Genomic DNA, 19,273 nt, shown 5'->3' with positions numbered 1-19,273 from the left:
TTGGAAGCACAAGTAGTATTTCTACTTGGTGCTGAGAATTTGGCTAGCATGAGGGGGAAAGGCAAGCTCAACACGTTAGAGGATCCATGACAACATACTTTATCTCAGATGTAAGAAAACATAACTCATTATGTTGTCTTCCTTGTCCAACCTCAACTCTTTAGCATGTCATATTTTAATGAGTGCTCCCAATCATAAAAGATGTCAATGATAATATATCTATATGTGAAACCTCTCTTTCCTTATTACTTCCTATTAATTGCAACGATGACCAAAGCTATATTTGCCAACTCCCAACAACTTTTAATCATCATACTCTTTCTATGTGAAGTCATTACTTTCAATAAGATCAATATGAACTCTTTGATTCTTTTTATTCTTTTCTTCTATTCACCCAAGATCATGGCAAAATAATCAAGCCCTTGACTCAACACTAATCTTTATTATATAGCTCACGGACTCGATTGCAAGGAAGGATCGTAAAGCAAAACTCAAAACTAGATCATGCCATGACTTTATTCTACTAAATCAAGATACTACTAAATAGATCGAACTAAGAAAAACGGTAAAGATAGGAGTTGTGATGGTGATACGATACCAGGGCACCTCCCCCAAGCTTGGCAGTTGCCAAGGGGAGTGCCCATACCCATGTGATTATTTCTCCTTCTTTGTTGTTGGCGGTGGAGGTGTTGTCGATGATGCAGGCTTGTCGTCCACCTTCCATGGCATAGGCTCACCATCATAGAAGGATGATCGAGTCTCCGGAATCCTCAAATCTGCAGCCAAACTCATCCTTTTGAATCTATATTCATACTCATAGTTTGGTTTTGCAGATCATAGATTTGGGCTTGGAGGTGCTCGATCTTCTCATGTAGCTTGAAGATGGCCTCCTTGGTGTTCTTGGCATCCGGCTCGTAGTTGTGGGTGAACTCCGCGAGCATCTTGTGGCTAGCGTTGATTCCACGCTCCACCATCCCCTGGCACTTGAAAACTTGTTGCTCCATTGCTTCGAGCCTTGACTTCACACTTCCGGTTCCCTTTTGTGCCTCAACATCGCGGATGTGCAGCAGCCCATCATGCATCTCAATGGTTTGAGGGTGTCGCAGCACCTCCGCTAGGTAAGGGTTGATAACCTTCATGAAGAACTTGTCCTTGGAAGCACTTGGGGTCGTCATGATGATCTAGACCTGTCAGAAAAACAGCTCGAAAGAAGAACAGGGGATATTTGCATGATACGAGAGTCAAAACCTTCGGGAGTATATATAATGAATTTTTACCGACCAAAATACGTATCATGCAAGAAAACAGAGTCCGGAGAGCACACGAGGTGCTCACGAGGTAGGGGGCGCGCCCTCCACCCTCGTGGAGGCTTCGTGTCCTTCCCGGACTGCCACTTATTTTTCTATTTTTCTAAATATTCCAAAACGAAGAAATATTGCCTTAAAATTGTTTTGGAGTCGGTTTACTTACCTTAACACATACCTATTCCTTTTCGGAGTCTGGGACGGGCTGGAACATGTCCCTTATGTATTCCTCCGGGGTTACGGTTTCAATAATATTGGTTTCAACATTTATAGGATTACCTGAGATATAGTGTTTGATCCTTTGACCGTTTACCACCTTCGGATTTGTGCCTTTGAAGTTGTTGATTTTTATGGCACCGGAACGATAGACCTCCTCGATAACGTAGGGACCTTCCCATTTGGAGAGAAGTTTTCCTGCAAAATAGAGTTGTATAGCAATACATAATCACCTACATTAAACTCACGCTTTTGTATCCTGTTGTCATGCCATCTTTTAACTTTTTCTTTAAACAACTTGGCATTTTCATAAGCTTGGGTTCTCCATTCCTCAAGGGAGCTAATATCAAATAACCTCTTCTCACCGGCAAGTTTGAAATCATAGTTGAGCTCTTTAATAGCCCAATATGCCTTCTGTTCTAGTTCGAGAGGTAGATGACATGCTTTTCCATAAACCATTTTATACGGAGACATACCCATAGGATTCTTATATGCAGTTCTATAGGCCCATAATGCGTCATCCAGTTTCTTGGACCAATTCTTTCTGGACCGATTAACAGTCCTTTGCAAAATTAATTTGAGCTCTCTATTGCTCAATTCTACTTGACCACTAGACTGCGGGTGATATGGAGTTGTGATTCTATGATTGACATCATATTTAGCAAGCATTTTACGGAAACCACCATGAATAAAATGTGAACCACCATCAGTCTTAACATATCTAGGGACTCCAAACCTCGGAAAAATAACTTCCTTAAGCATTTTAATAGAGGTGTTATGATCAGCACTACTGGTTGGAATAGCTTCTACCCACTTAGTAACATAATCAACAGCAACTAAAATATGTGTATATCCATTAGAGGCAGGAAAAGGTCCCATATAATCAAAGCCCCAAACATCAAATGGTTCAATAACAAGTGAATAATTCATAGGCATTTCTTGACGTCTAGTAATATTACCAATTCTTTGACATTCATCGCAAGACAAAACAAACTTACGGGCATCCTTGAAGAGAGTAGGCCAATAAAAACCGGATTGCAATACCTTATGTGCAGTTCTATCTCCAGCGTGGTGTCCTCCATAAGCTTCAGAGTGACACTTGCGTAGGATCTGTTCCTGTTCATGCTCAGGTACACAATGTCTAATAACACCATCTACTCCTTCTTTATAAAGATGTGGGTCATCCCAAAAGTAATGTCGCAAATCATAGAAAAACTTTTTCTTTTGTTGCTATGTGAAGCTAGGTGGTATAAATTTAGTGACAATATAATTAGCATAATCAGCATACCATGGAGTGCTACGAGAAGTGCTTATGACATTTAATTGCTCATCAGGAAAGCTATCATCGATAGGTAGTGGGTTATCAAGAACATTCTCTAACCTAGATAAGTTATCTGCAACGGGGTTCTCAGCTCCCTTTCTATCAACAATATGCAAATCAAATTCTTGCAGCAAGAGAACCCATCTAATAAGTCTAGGTTTTGCATCTTTCTTTTCCATAAGATATTTAATAGCAGCATGATCAGTGTGAATAGTTACTTTAGAATCAACAATATAAGGTCTAAACTTATCACAAGCGAATACAACTGCTAAAAGTTCCTTTTTGGTAGTAGCATAATTTCTTTGAGCACTGTCTAGAGTCTTACTAGCATAATGGATAACATTAAATTTCTTATCAACTCTTTGCCCTAGAACAACACCTACAGCATAATCACTAGCATCAGACATAATTTCAAAGGGTAAATTCCAATCAGGTGGCTGAACAACAGGTGCAGAGACTAATGCTTTCTTAAGTATTTCAAATGCTTCTACACAATCATCATCAAAGACAAATGGTACATCTTTTTGTAATAAATTAGTCAGAGGCCGAGAAATTTTTGAGAAGTCCTTAATGAACCTCCTATAAAATCCAGCATGACCAAGGAAACTTCTTATACCTTTGATGTCCTTGGGACATGGCATCTTTTCAATAGCATCAACCTTGGCTTTATCAACTTCAATACCTCTTTTAGAAACTTTCTGCCCCAAGACAATACCTTCATTAACCATAAAGTGGCACTTTTCCCAATTAAAGACAAGATTCGTTTCTTCACATCTCTACAAAACTCGAGCAAGATTGCTCGAGCAGTCATCAAAAGAGGAACCATAGACGGAAAAATCGTCCATGAAAACCTCACAAATTTTTTCACAAAAATCAAAGAATATAGCCATCATGCATCTTTGAAAGGTGGCAGGTGCATTACATAAACCAAAAGGCATATGTCTATAAGCAAAAGTACCAAAAGGGCATGTAAAAGTAGTCTTTGATTGATCTTTAGCCGACACAGGTATTTGAGAGAAACCAGAATAACCATCTAGAAAGCAATAGTGTGTATGTTTGCATAATTGTTCTAGCATTTGATCAATAAAAGGTAGGGGGTAATGATCCTTCTTAGTAGCCTTATTTAATTTGCGGAAATCAATTACCATCCTATAGCCTGTGATAATTCTTTACGGAATCAATTCATCTTTATCATTAGGGACAACAGTAATACCTCCCTTCTTAGGGACACAATGGACAGGACTTACCCACTGACTATCAGCAATGGGATAAATTATACCTGCCTCCAGAAGCTTGAGTATTTCTTTTCTTACCACTTCTTTCATTTTAGGATTCAAACGTCGTTGAGGATCAAAAACTGGTTTGGCATCCGCTTCCAAATTTATTTTATGTTGACATAGAGTGGGACTAATGCCCTTAAGATCATCAAGTGTATATCCAATAGCGGCACGGTGCTTCTTCAGAGTTTTCAATAATCTTTCTTCTTCATGCTCTGAAAGGTTAGCACTAATAATAACAGGATATATTTTATTTTCATCAAGATAAGCATATTTAAGACTATCAGGCAACGGTTTAAGCTCAAACACGGGATCACCCTTGGGTGGAGGAGGATCCCCTAGGATTTCAACAGGCAAATTGTGTTGTAGAATAGGTTCCTGTTTAAAGAATACCTTATCTATTTCCCTTCTTTCATTCATGAACATATTATTTTCATGGTCTAGCAAATATTGTTCTAAAGGATCACTAGGAGGTACGGCAATAGAAGCAAGACCAATAATTTCATCCTTACTAGGCAATTCTCCCTCACGATGTTGTTTACTAAATTTAGAGAAATTAAACTCATGAACCATATCATCCAAGCCAATAGTAACAACATTCTTTTCGCAGTCTATCTTAGCATTAACAGTATTCAAGAAGGGTCTACCAAATATAATGGGACAAAAGCTATCTTGTGGAGAACCAAGAACAAGAAAATCAGCGGGATATTTGGTTTTTCCACACAAGACTTCAACATCTCTAACAATTCCCACTGGTGAAATAGTATCTCTATTGGCAAGTTTAATTGTGACATCAATTTCTTCTAACTCAGCAGGTGCAATATCATGCATAATTTCTCTGTATAAGTCAATGGGTATTACACTAGCACTAGAACCCATATCACACAAGCCATGATAACAATGATCTCCTATTTTAACAGAAATAACAGGCACGCCTACCACAGGTCTATGTTTATCTCTAGCACAAGGTTTAGCAATTCTAGCAGTTTCACCCTGGAATTGAATAACATGCCCATCAATATTATCAGTCAAGAGATCTTTAACAATAGCAATATTGGGTTCTACTTTGACTTGCTCAGGAGGTGTATAAGTTGTAATATTGCTTTTATGAACAACAGTTGAAGCTTTAGCATGATCCTTCATTCTAACATGGAAAGGCGGTTTCTCAACATAAGAAGTGGGAACAATAGGATCATTATAAGTGACAGTCTTTTCTTCAACTTTGATAGGTGCAACTACTTTTACTTCTATGGGAGGATGATATTTAAACCACTTCTCCTCGGGGAGATCAACATAAGTAGTAAAGGATTCACAGAAAGAAGCTACTATCTCAGAGTCAAGTCCATATTTAGTGCTAAACTTACGGAAAATATCGGTATCCATAAAAGATTTAACACAATCAAACTTAGGTGTCATACCTGACTCCTTACCTTCATACCTGACTCCTTACCTTTGTCGAGGTCCCAATCTTCAGAGTTGTGTTTAATTCTATCCAATAAACTCCATCTGAATTCAATAGTCTTCATCATAAAAGAGCCAGCACAAGAAGTATCTAGCATGGTGCGATTGTTATCAGAAAGCCGAGCATAGAAACTTTGCATAATTACTTCTCTTGAGAGCTCATGATTGGGGCATGAATATAGCATTGATTTAAGCCTCCCCCAAGCTTTCTCCTTCGCGAGGCCAAAAATTATATATATAATTGCGATCATGATGAACAAGATGCATAGGGTAATACTTTTGATGAAATTCCAATTTCAGTCTTTTATAGTTCCATGATCTCATATCATCACATAGCCTGTACCACGTCAATGCGTCACCCATCAAAGATAAAGGGAAGGCCTTCTTCTTAACAACATCATCGGGTATACCTGCAAGCTTAAATAGTCCACAAACATCATCCACATAGCGTAGATGTTCATCAGGATGCCTTGTTCCATCTCCTGTAAAAGTGTTAGCTAGCAGTTTTTCCATCATACCCGAAGGAATCTCAAAAGGAGTTTCATTTTCAATAGGTTCAGTAGGTTGAGTAGGTTGAGGAGCAACTCTTTGCTCTACTAGACGGGGTGAAGATACCCCGAACAAGCCCCTCAGAGAATTACTTTCCATAGTAACAAGTGACAGAAACGGCGCCACAAAGAGGACACATGGGAATATCGTCAAGCTAGTTTTCATCACGCTCATATGATTCGTGTTCGCTACTTTGATAATTTGATATGTGGGTGGACCGGTGCTTGGGTACTGTTCTTACTTGAACAAGCATCCCACTTATGATTAACCTCTATTGCAAGCATCCGCAACTACAACAAAAGTATTAAGGTAAACCTAACCATAGCATGAAACATATGGATCCAAATCAGCCCCTTACGAAGCAACGCATAAACTAGGGTTTAAGCTTCTGTCACTCTAGCAACCCATCATCTAGTTATTACTTCCCAATGCCTTCCTCTAGGCCCAAATAATGGTGAAGTGTTATGTAGTCGACGTTCACATAACACCACTAGAGGTTAGACAACATACATCTCATCAAAATATCGAACGAATACCAAATTCACATGACTACTAATAGCAAGACTTCTCCCTTGTCCTCAGGAACAAACGTAACTACTCACAAAGCATATTCATGTTCATAATCAGAGGGGTAATAATGTGCATAAAGGATATGAACATATGATCTTCCACCAAATAAACCAACTAGCATCAACTACAAGGAGTAATCAACACTACTAGCAACCTACTAGCACCAATCCCGGACATGGAGACAAGAATTGGATACAAGAGATGAACTAGGGTTTGGAGATGAGATGGTGCTGGTGAAGATGTTGATGGAGATTGCCCTCTCCCAATGTGAGGAGCGCTGGTGATGAAGATGGTGATGATTTCCCCCTCCCGGAGGGAAGTGTCCCCGGCAGAACAGCTCTTGCGGAGCCCTAGATTGGTTCCGCCTTGTGGCGGCGGATTCTCATCCCGAAAGGTTGCCTTCTATTTTTTTCTCATCGAAAGACTTCATATAGGAGAAGATGGGCGTCGGAGAGCCACCAAGGGGCCCACGAGGTAGGTGGAGGGCCCCCCACCCTCGTGAGCAGTGTGTGGGCGCCCTGGCCTTCATCTTTGGCGACAATTTTTCTTTATTTATTTTAAGATATTTCGTGGAGTTTCAGGACTTTTGGAGTTGCGCAGAATAGGCCTCCAATATTTGCTCCTTTTCCAGCCAAGAATTCCAGCTGTCGGCATTCTCCCTCTTTATGTAAACCTTGTAAAATAAGAGAGAATAGCCATAAGTATTGTGGCATAACGTGAAATAACAGCCCATAATGCAATAAATATTGATATAAAAGCATGATGCAAAATGGACGTATCAGGTGCACCCTGAACCCTCGTGGCTTCCTCGAAGCTTCCCTGACGTCTACTCCAAGTCTCCTGGATTGCATTTGTTCCAAAAATAACTCTCCTGAAGGTTTCATTCCGTTTGGACTCCGTTTGATATTCCTTTTCTTCGAAACACTGCAACAGGCAAAAAATAACAATTTGGGTTGGGCCTCAGGTTAATAGGTTAGTCCCAAAAATGATATAAAAGTGTATAGTAAAGCCCATAAACATCCAAAACAGGTAATATAATAGCATGGAACAATAAAAAATTATAGATACATTGGAGGCGTATCAGACCCCAAGATGGCAGCATACAGAAACGCTGCCCTCCGGATATCAGCTCGGTTCAAGGGCCTAGAATTCCACCACGTCTCTAGAGATATCAACCTAGCCGCGGACGTCCTCGCCCATATGGGTGCCAAGCGTGACCCAATTCCCAAAATCATTCCTCGAGCGGCTCTTCAAGCCTTTCGTCATATCTCAAGACATGAACAACGACACACCAGTCAATGAACCGGCTCAGACTATCACCTCAGAAGACAAACCCGATGATCAAATCATCGGCGACTCCGCACTCGAGAAAACTCCTCCGACCCATGAAATCATGGCCGTAATCGCTCCTTGGACCGAACCCTTGCTCGCCTACCTCTTATGATAATAGTTCCCAGACGATCAGATGGAGGCACGTCGTATAGTACGGCGCTCCAAAGCTTACAAGATCCACGAAGGAAAGCTCTATAAAAGGAGCACCACAGGGATCTTACAAAGGTGTATCTCCGAGGAAGAAGGGCAATAGCTCCTGGCAGAAATACACGCGGGCATGGGCGGCCACCATGCGGCAGCTCAGGCCCTCGTTAGCAAGGCTTTCCGAGCAGGGTTCTTTTGGCCCACAGCCCGTGAGGACGCCCCGCACACTAGTCCAACATTGCGTTGGATGCCAGTTGTTTGCAAATCAAAGCCATATGCCCCCTACAGCTCTCCGGATGATACCAATAACATGGCCGTTTGCAGTTTGGGGCCTCGATATGGTCAGGCCACTCAAATGGGGGACAAAGAAAAAGAAGTACTTGTTTGTCATGGTCGACAAATTCACCAAGTGGATCAAGGCAAGGCCAGTCACTTTGGCAGAATCCGGACCGGTCGTCAACTTCTTATCAGACGCTGTACAACATTATTGTGTCCCCCATAGCATAATCACCGATAATGGTACAAACTTCACCGCTCAGGAAGTCAAAAACTGGTGTGGCAAAATGGGCATCAAGCTCGACTATACCTTGGTGTACCACCCACAAACCAACGGACAGGTCGAACGGGCCAACAGGGTCATTATGAGCGGCATCAAGCCTCACCTGGTCCGGTCACTAAAGCAATCAAATTTCCACTGGGTCGAGGAGCTCGACTCCGTACTATGTGGACTGCGCACTACCCCTAATCGAACAACTGAATACATGCCATTTTTATGGTATACGGTGCGGAAGCAGTCCTCCCATGCGACTTCATCCATGAAGCACCTAGAGTGCGCATGTATGAAGAAAGGGAGGCCGAGTTGGATAGGCAGGATGATCCGGACGCCCTCGAGGAAGAACGGGATGTAGCCTGAGCTTGATTCGCGTTCTACTAGCAACAAGGACGACGCTATCAAAACCGGGAAGTCTGGGCGAAGAGTTACAACGTTGGCGACCTCGCCCTCCGACTCCCTAAGAAGCAGAAGCATAAGCTTTCCCCAAATGGTAGGGCGTGTTCATCATAGACGAAGTACTAATAGGAGGAGCATATCGCCTTCGCTGCCCGTCTGACGACGGCCTCGAGCCGAGCCCATGGAACACAGCTCGACTGCGGCACTTCTATGCTTAAGTCTAGCATCTCCATCGACATCCCCCCTTCTTTTTTATTAATTTATTTTCCTCTTGATCATGCGACATCACGGGTGTTCGGATAAACCGCACCTTGCTAGCCTCAAATATAATACCTAGCTTTGCCTGGGGGCTTCTTTTTAGCGTAGCCAAAGAGGCATAAGTAACACAAATCGCATTCAATTAGTTTGCAACCTTCTCATACATATCAAGCCATTATATGCACTTATTTGACTTAGATCTTTGCCAAGCTGGGTTGCCTGGCTCCTGTGTTTACCCCTACGTTCTTGATTGTTCGGCTAGGGAGTAAAGGGAGCACCTCTGTGATTATTATGACCGGGTCATCTGGGACCGTACCTCAAACGGGTGAAGCCGAAAGCTAGTGTTTTTACAGGATACAATAAGCCGGCCCCAAGAGAAGTTAGTACATCCTTGAGCTCACCAACACGGTTCTTCGAAACCATTAGTTTCCGTTGATTATGTACATCCGGACTATGAATTTTTACTCTCTACTCGAAGAAAGGAACCCTTGGAGGAACCATTTTGATCGAAAGATGTTTCTTATGTCAAAAAGTAATATAACATTACTCTCCGCATATGTTTCGTCAGTTCGCACCAAATGGCTGGATTGGCTGGTTACCTGAACTGTCGCCTTGTTTCCACAGTCACATAGTACGGAACACTTCTCGATCACTCGTCTGGGAGGTTGAAGCCTATGGCCGGTTAAGACAATATTCTTTAAAAAAACTGCAGATTGAGATGGTCCAATATAAAGTACATAGATACATAGGATTGGCAAAACTACTCTTGATCGACATTGTCTATCAAATGTTCTAAAGCACAATCTTTTTTGAGAATAGTGAGCGGTGGGCACCACATCATCATACACTAAGCTGAGAGGTATCTCCTGGCTGTCAGGGCCCACCGGCCCAACTCGGGCCATATGTTATGGGTCTAGCTTGGTGAAACATGTCTTTACCATCGCCCATGCTTCACACGCTCCTTCTCGACAGACTGAGATCTTTCATAATTTAAACCATCGCCGAGCTCCTTTAAAGCGACCGTCTAGTTCGGCCATACTCTCTGGCGGCACATCCAACGGCCACAACGCCTTAGCCATGCTCTTCATGGCTTTCCAAGCCCTCTCGTCGGTCTTCGCCAGCTCCCTTAAAAGGTTCCCGCCATAGGTGCTAGCTTCTTCCTCAAGCCGCCCAGTCAAAAGACCTAAAAAGCAGGTGTTGCATTTCATTACTACCACGTCAATGGTACATGCTAATAGTACGGCAAGATCAGCACTTACCAAATATGCCACCTTTGAGCCTTTTGTTTTCCTCCAAGGCTTGTGCCAGCTAAGTTTTCAAACTCACAATTTCCTCGGCTTACCGCTGATTCTCCGCCTTGAGCTCATTCCACTCCTCATGACTTCGTGTCAGCACTCGTTTGCCAGCCTCCAATTCCTTCAGCAATTGGTTTACGGATTCTGTGGTTGTGGGGAGAACATGGTGTAAATACACAGAATACATCACATACTTTTCTAGGCATTGAAAACAACCTTTCTACACCAAAAAGTTTGTTGGTAGCTTTCTTGGGCGCGCCCAGTTCGGCTTTGCCTGCTAAGCAGCTGTGTCTGGCTTCGCTCGAGGTCCTCGGACAGTTTGTTGTTCTGCTCTCTCGCAGCCTGTACAACTAAAAATAAGTAAGATCCTTAACTCGGTCGTCCCATCCAAATTAAGGCTTGGGGGCCACTGGGAGGTTACGACCTGCATTCAAATCGATTATATCATGTACCTCGACTTTGGCGGTGAAAAGGCTGGCAATCCCTTCAAGACCAGCGCGAGCCACTCCAAGGTACGCATCCACCAAATTGAACGCACTAAATTCCTGGTTGGCAAAGGCGGGGTGACGTAAAGTTTCCCTCCGGCAGCGGGTGATTCATCACGCTTTCAACTTCGGAGTTGGTGACTGAAACATCTTCGGAATCCTCTAGAGGGACGCCTGTAGCCGCGTGTTCGGCAGAGGCTTCGGCCAGTGCCGAAGACCCAGGACCGAAGTCACGCTCCGACATGACCGGGGAGTCTTTGGACTAACCTAGTGGTTCCTTTCTTTTGCAAAGATAGTTGAACTTCAGAAAAAGGATACCAGGAAGTGACACCTGCTGTGATTTCAAAAAGCATTACCTCTGGGCTGAAGGAGCGGCAGTCTCCATTTCGACGAAAGTTTTCCTCTTAGATCCCTCGTCAGGGGCCAAAGGGGCGCGATTCGTGCTCCTCCAGTGCATGTTTGTCGTGTAGTACGGTGACCCTTTGGAGTGGAAGTTAGCACATTCTGATGGCGCGAGATGAACGACTTGTTAGAGAGTGGGTCCTCTTTTCACTTACTCTAGAGGAGGGAAGAGCCCCAGGATGGTCAGCTATCAAAGCGACTTTGCTGCCATCGAGGCCCTCATGGTAAAAGATCACGTCTTCGAAATCGATCGATGTCCTCGGGTCATCGTGATACCCTAGTTCGTCGTCATGGGAATAATCTTCTGGTTGAGGAGAGGGGAAGTGGATGGACTTGACCTGACGCCTCCAACCCTGTCCCAAAAAAAGATTCAGCTAGTCAGAGTTCGGGCATAACCTTCGAACTCAAGGAAAAGGACTGTGGCTTACCCAGTCTGCCGGATTGTAGCTGGAGCAACCCTCCCGGATACTCATTTGAGCGAAATCCGCCTCTTCTCCTTTGTAGAGGTCGGATTGTATGTTCGCCAGGGCCGCTTTATTGTCCGAACCCAGTCACTTATAGCGGGTTGCATCGCTAGTACCGTTGTAGCACCATAAGGGGTGTCCCCTTTGCTTTAGGGACTATACGCACCTGGTTATGGTGATGGCCATCACTTCCATTATGGCCAGCTTGCTGTGAGTTAGCAACCTAACCTTGGCAACCAACCGGCACACTTCTCCACTGTCCGGTTGGGAGGGGGCTTTAGGCCGCTAGTTGAACCACTTCACCGCTGGGTCACTTGAGTACTCGGGTAGCCCTTGCTGGATTGGGTCGGCTAGGGGGAACATCTTAGATATAAAACCACTTCGTGGTCCATTCCTTGGGATCTTTTCATGGTGTTCTGATGAGACATCCTATCCCGGCTATGCGCCATACTTCGGCTCCTCCCACTTGGAATATGGACCCTCCTCTGGAGCGGGGGATGAGGAAAAAGTACTTCCTCTATAAGTCAAAGTGAGCCTCACAATTAAAGAATGTCTCACAAAGGGCCACAAAATCAGAATTATGCAATATGGACCCTAGGGTGAGGTTGTGGAGTTGGATCCTGCAGAACTCTAGTAAGCCCCTTAGAAAGGGGTGGATCGGAAAGCCCAGACCTCTTAGAAGGAAAGGCACTAAGCATACCCTCTCTTCCTTGCTTGGAGCTAGAGAATTCTTGGTGAGGGCTTGGCCGTCAACGGAGATAAGCCGGCACGAACAGGAACCAGATCGCTAGGGGAAGATAGCCTTGCATCCGTAGGCGGCTTAGCTGGAGGTGTGAAACTGAACAGCTTGACCAATCGCCTGGGAGTGGGCCGTGAGAGCGTGAGGATGAACCTGGGAGGTCGGTCATGGCGCCTGAGAATTACCTTGATGTTATTTTTTGCGAGAGGGATGGGTCAACCATCCCCAGCTCTTTTCGATCTATAAATAGGCATCTCACCTAGAAGCTGAAGGGGCGGGTCCACGGGAGGGCGGCATTGGGCCGTGCGCCTTCTGAAAGGGCGTGCCATGAGCAGGGATGGCCCTTGCCCTGAGGTAATGCATTGAAACCCCGATGGATCCACCTTGGTCTCGAGAGGTCTTCGGATTTCTGATTGATAAAGGTTGTCCGGGTTTGAACGTGTGATCAATACGGGTCATGTAGGTCAGTGGTTTCTCGACACCGGTCCGGATGCCAGACAATGTTCAGCACGAAAGCAAGACTTTGGATTGTACAAGAGCGGCGAAGGAACTCGCCTCGCAAGCCGAAGATATGGAGATACTAGAAGGCAATCCCCGGCGTTGGAGGCTAGTTCGGGGCCTACTGAGGGAGTTGTGGATTAAGGGGTCCTCAGGGCATCGGTTCATGTTGTGCAGGCCGAGCTGGTGTGCCGAAGCGAAGCTTCGGTCGAAGATTTTTAGGGCTGTGGTGTGCCCTCCAAGTCAAGGCCTACGTGATCCTTCCTTCGTTGTGAACCGACCTCACGTAACCCTAACACTATCGGTGCCTATATAAACTGAGGGTTTTTAGTCTTTAGAGGTGGAGCTTCATTCATCACCTTTCCCATCTAGGGTTTAGCTCGCGTGATCTCGAGATAGATCAACCCTATAACCATACCCATCAATATAATCAAGCAGGAGTAGGGTTTTACCTCTTCGAGAGGGCCCGAACCTGGGTAAAACCTCGTGTCCCCTATCTCCTATTCCTCATCGATCCCAGATCCACAGTTTGGGACCCCCTACCCGGCATCCGCCGGTTTTGACACCGATACCTGGTTCTGATGGTCTGCTGACCATGAGATATATAATGGCCTTTTACAATAATGTGTTAAAAGAAACTGCCACTCGGAGTCGAAAATGGAAAAGGGAAACATTTGCATCCGGTGCGTCGTCCGAACCATTACGCCGGACGAGCGCGCCTTGCGATCACTCTCGATCGTGCATCGTGCAGGCCACAGGAGCACTCCTCTTTCTAATCTTTTTTTCATCATCTTCTCCCCCACACACGACGTGGACGCCACATGTTGTTGCAACCGCTCTGTTGCCTCCATCTTCGATGCTGCACACCGCGCACGCATGACGAGTCCATTTTGCTGCTATGGCGAGCCATGGCGGGAGCGAAGAAGACGGTGAGGGTGGAGAAGTCGCAAGGTGGGGGAGTTGCAAATGGCCGCACGCAGCGCTGGTGCCCGTCAATGGCGCGCCGGAACCATTCATAGGAAAGTTTCCATCATTTGATTCGAAAGCTTCAACCGACGGTATATAAAGATTCAACCAAGACACTCTGCAATTGAAAGCCTACAATCATTCATAAGAAAGCTTCAACCATAGCTTAAAAAAGCTTCGACCGGATAATTGTGCAACTAGAAAAAGATTCAACCGGAAGATTGATTTGGGAGGTGGGGCAGTATGCAAACCTGAAAGTTGCAACCGGCTATGAGAAAAGCTTTATCCGGTGGTGGAAAAGGTTCCGACCATAGACGACGGAAGCTGTCGTGGAATTAACATGTCAGATGTCCTTAGTGTGAGGACTTAGTCGCGAGGACAACGCATCTATGTGGTAGCTTGAGAGGGGTTGTGTGGGACGAGAGACGCAAGGCGGATCAACACACAAGACAAAGATTTAGAAAGCTTTGGGCCCCGGGAAACATCATCCGGTAGCAACCCTACATGCTGTTTGTGGCTAGATCTCATTATCATCACGAGGGAGTCACCGTAAACCGGCTCTCCTCTAGTTGTGTCTAGCCCTAGAGATCGTTTCTTGCCTTGTCCCTCTTTGGGGAGCCCTGCCCCTCCTTATATAAGTTGAAGGGGCGGGTTACATGTAGAGTCCATCTCAGACTAAGACTTAAACTATTTTGACTTCCTTTCCTGGGCTTCTTAACATCTGTCAGTTTAACATTGTCTGCCGGTTTAACAATGTCTGTTGGTTTAACATTGTCTGCCGGTTTAACATTGTCTGAATACCTACCGGTGCCACCATCTGTCTTAACTCTGCCGGTTTAACACTCGCCGGTTTACCGTCTGTCTTAGCCATCTGTCTGAACACTTGCCGGTTTACCACTCACCGGTTTACCGTCTGTCTTAGCCATCTGTCTTGACTCTCTGCCGATTTACCACCAACCGGTTTACCGTCTGTCTTAGCCATCTATCTTGACTCTCCGCTGGTTTACCACCAACCAGTTTACCAAGACCCACCCCGTTTACAACTCCAGCCGGGTCATACCGCGGGGTATATCCCTGATATTAGCCCCCAGTTTAATTTGGATTTATCCATGTTAAACTGACTCTGATCATCCTTAAGTCCTTGTTACTTCCTTCTTCTAGAAAATCCGGTTTAATAGACCAGCTTCATAATCAACTTGCTGACATTGGTTTCTCATAGAAAATATATTATGAAGAATAACTCCTTTGCTTCAGCTCCCAATGGTTAAAAACAATATTGGTCCTTGAAATAATTATCTGATCTTCAGCCGGTTTAAGGGCGTAGAACTTGCCGGTTTATCTTTGCCAAGATCACCGGTTTATGAGTGTTGATAGCACCGGGTCATACTTGTAGTTAACATCCAGCTTGAAAATATACCTCTTATATGCCTATCACTTGTAGCCCCCAAGTCTTAAGAAGGTAGCATAGCAACAGCTTAAGACTTGCTTCAATATAAATATCACAATCTTGAAGAAATCCAGGTTGTTCATCTCAATCACTAGTCAGAATTGAGTATTCCACATATGTAGCCCCCAAGTACCGGGTTGTCATGCTTGCAGCAACCTGGGACTTGTAATTTCCTGATGCTCATAAAAACTTCAACCAGTGTAGCCCCCATGGACGACGACGAAAAGCTGCATCTGACTCCATTGTTTGCTACAATCGATTTCTTTTTTGCTACAAACAGAGCGTGGCGAGCGTGGTGACCGCACATCGCTGACATGAATAGTGGCGAGCGCGCCGGCGAGCTGCGTGCTTCTCCACCGAAGCTGCAACCATCGTGCCGAGAGCTGCAATCACGTGTGCATCTGTTGCATGGGTGGAGCGAACGACAACGAGGATGGTCGACGGGGGAGGGACTGGTGATGAGGACGGCCGGCGAGGGACGGCCATCAGAGAGTGTGTGCGGCCGGCGAGATAAAGAAGAGCGTGATGCAAGGGAAATCCTTTTGTATGCGTGTGTAAGGAAGACGAAGGCATTGGCGGTTATGATCCATCACATCGGATGGTTGCGAGCCGACCGATCCAAATTTGGGCCGGTGGGGGGGGGGGGGGGGGGGGCTAGCACCCGCGTATTGAAAGGGGGAGCACTAGCAATCAGACTACTGGTAATTGTCTTTCATCAGACTAGTGCTGCATCGTTGGATTGAAGTCCTATGGAGCGTCTAATTGAGGACGTGGGCCTAGGTAAGTTTGCATGTGCTAGTGTACTAATTATGTTGTTTCTTACTCTAAAAAAATAAAAAATTATGTTGTTTCTGTCAATTACTCCGAGAAAATCACGCCAATAGCACTAATTGCCTTCTTACTGCTTCCTTCGTGCTTCAAAATCAGCATGACGAAAATTGTGCATCTGGCAATCTATGTGCGGTGTGCACATCTGATGCATGTTTTCTTTAAGGATCCGATGCATGTTTTCTTTAAGGATCTGATGCATGTTCTTGTAACATTTAAAATCATATCAATTCATTTTGCTTCTACTATCTAGCAAATTTGCTTCCATGTCAACTGGAGGTTGTTTTAATTTGGTGTGATCTATGTCCAACGTGACAATTTATTTGGCATCGTCTAACCACCATGTAGACGGCTTACTTCCAATATTACAATTTCATGCTTCCATCAAACATTTTTTTACCATTGTCATGGACTCTTTCATACAAATTAAACTGGAAATTCTTCCAAAGAATCTAGTATCTGCATCCGAATGTATATGAATTTGCTTCCAAAGAATGTGTAATTTGCATCCAATAAATGAGCTTTTGCTTCCATAGAATTTGGAATCTGAATCCAAAGAAATCAGTATTTGCTTTCATACAACAAAAATGATGCCTTGCGTCCATACAAATATAGATTTTGCTTTCAAATCATTGTGATACTATTTCCATAGACTAGGGGATCGCTTTCATACAATTATAGATTTTTTTCACTAAAAATATTTATTTCAAATAACATGGGGAATGTTTCCACAGTGATGAATATATGTCTCAGTTAAATATATGCTTTGCTTCTGTGGTGGTCAGGAAGCAGCGCATCATCTACCACAGTGACACAAATTGCAAGCAAAAGACAAGGACTTGTCCCATCGCCATGTGCACGCACGTGCTGCTTCTTGCTAACTTGTTATTTGCTTCCTGCAATCAGAGTAAATAATCATGCGACGGTGTTATCAAAATCTGATGAAAAAATCCAAGAGACACAGAGAAGAACTCTACAACTACAATGCTTCAAACAATAGAAATATCCCTTCCAGTGGCGATTGACACACTAACCTACTACCCGAAGGTGCGATGCTGCTTCTTACGAATTTCTTATGTGCTTCCTGCAATTAGAGTACATAACCATGCGACGGAGTTAGCAAAATCCTATGAACAAATCCAAGGAAACAGAGAAGAGGATCTCTACAACTACAATGCTTCAAACAATCGTATAAGCAGGGGTTCAAATTAAAGCATAGAACTGAAGAAAAACAAAATTGATTGGCTAACAGGGGATGCATATTTTGACTCACAAACGTATAGATTGATCTGTATTATTATTTTGGCATTTGGAAGCAAATAAAATAGAGTTCAGAAGCATCTATGTAGCATTATGGATGCTACATAACTAAGAAGCACAAACGTATTAGTTTGGAAACAGATCTATACTTGGATGGATGAAATTTGAGATTATGTCGATAACTAATATTTCCGCCAATATTGGGAATCAGATTATTGTGATCTGCATAAGAAATGAACACAAAATTATAGATGACATAGTGATCCTTTACGCATCGGGTATAACATTGATACATTCAGCAAATTTAATCAAAGCAAGTATTGCATCCAACGTAACACAAATCAAAACAAGTGAGGAATCAAAGATGAGATGAACCAAGCCCTAGGTCGGGTGAGTACATACCAGGGGGGCTAGGCCAGGGATTCACATGCAGTCTTTGCCGATCCGATACGGCGCACCGACGAGGTGGGAGCGATGGTAACGGGATTAATCTAGCGGGGACCCTTGGTGGAGAAGGGGGCCAGGCTGAGTGTGTTGAGATCACGGATCGCCGGAGCAGGGGTAGGACGCCGCACCGGCGAGGTGGAGCAGCTGTAACCGTCGCTAGTTTTTTTGGTGTGGAGGAGGGTTGTGGCAGATTTGGTCGTCGCCGTGAGCGAGCTTGGGGATGAGCTCGCCCATGGAATTCGAGACGGAGTGGGGTTGGGTAGGCGCGCTTTAGGCCCTCCACTATGTAGGCCAAAAGTGGTGCCAAATTCACCTTTACTTCATTTGGCACCGGTGCTTTCCATTTTTTTTTATAAAAGAGAGCATTCTCTCCGATTTCTATTAAAAGAAATCACCAAGTCTTACTACAAAGAAAGAAAGAAACTACCAAGCATGACACTCCACTCCCCTACGAAATACTTTTTGCCAAATTGAGGAAGAAGGAAAAGCCATCCCTCCATCTAGTTCACCTCTGATGAGGACATCTCTTCTACTGTTACACCCGCTGTGACTCTTACATCAGTTATTCCACTTGGTCCTATAACTAGAGCGCGCGCGCGTCAAATAAATGGCCAGGTACTATCGCTCCTTCGTACATATGATTTGACTGACAAAAATACGATGCTACACTCATGTTCCGATTTGCTTGTACTTAGGAATAAAGGAGAGATTAGAGATGAAGCCAACTGTTCATTCAAATCGGATGGAGCTACACTGCATGCATGTCCAACGAATCCATTCCATCCATCAACCATGTCACACGCATGCATGTATCCAGGGAACCATCCATCACAGCCATCAATTGATGTTACGTGTACAAAGACAAAAGCACCAGGACCAAAGCACTTGGATTAGGAATCAACTACCAACGTGGGCACTACAATATTTGGCTGTGCCAGAAGAGTCCGGCCCTGCCATGCTTCGGCCTGTACGCGTGGACCTACAGTAGATCGAAAGAAACACAGCCGAACCGACTCGGCCGCAACATCTGCATGTAATAAATAGCTATCATAGATTAGGGT

At 44.3% G+C, this 19,273-nt stretch overlaps 1 long non-coding RNA gene across 1 annotated transcript; it reads right to left on the bottom strand.

Moving 5' to 3' along the window:
- Positions 1-17,121: 17,121 nt before the first annotated feature.
- Positions 17,122-18,513, bottom strand: LOC123041475 (uncharacterized). The gene is made up of 3 exons (XR_006418528.1): positions 18,168-18,513; positions 17,540-17,589; positions 17,122-17,401 (listed from the first exon to the last, which is right to left on the bottom strand). It is a non-coding gene; the product is annotated as an uncharacterized lncRNA (long non-coding RNA).
- Positions 18,514-19,273: the final 760 nt, after the last annotated feature.

The sequence above is a fragment of the Triticum aestivum genome, chromosome 2B (genome assembly GCF_018294505.1).
Source record: "Triticum aestivum cultivar Chinese Spring chromosome 2B, IWGSC CS RefSeq v2.1, whole genome shotgun sequence".
Taxonomy (NCBI): Eukaryota; Viridiplantae; Streptophyta; class Magnoliopsida; order Poales; family Poaceae; genus Triticum; species Triticum aestivum.
Note: the sequence above shows the minus strand (reverse complement) of the source record. Positions and strands in the feature narration are given on the sequence as shown.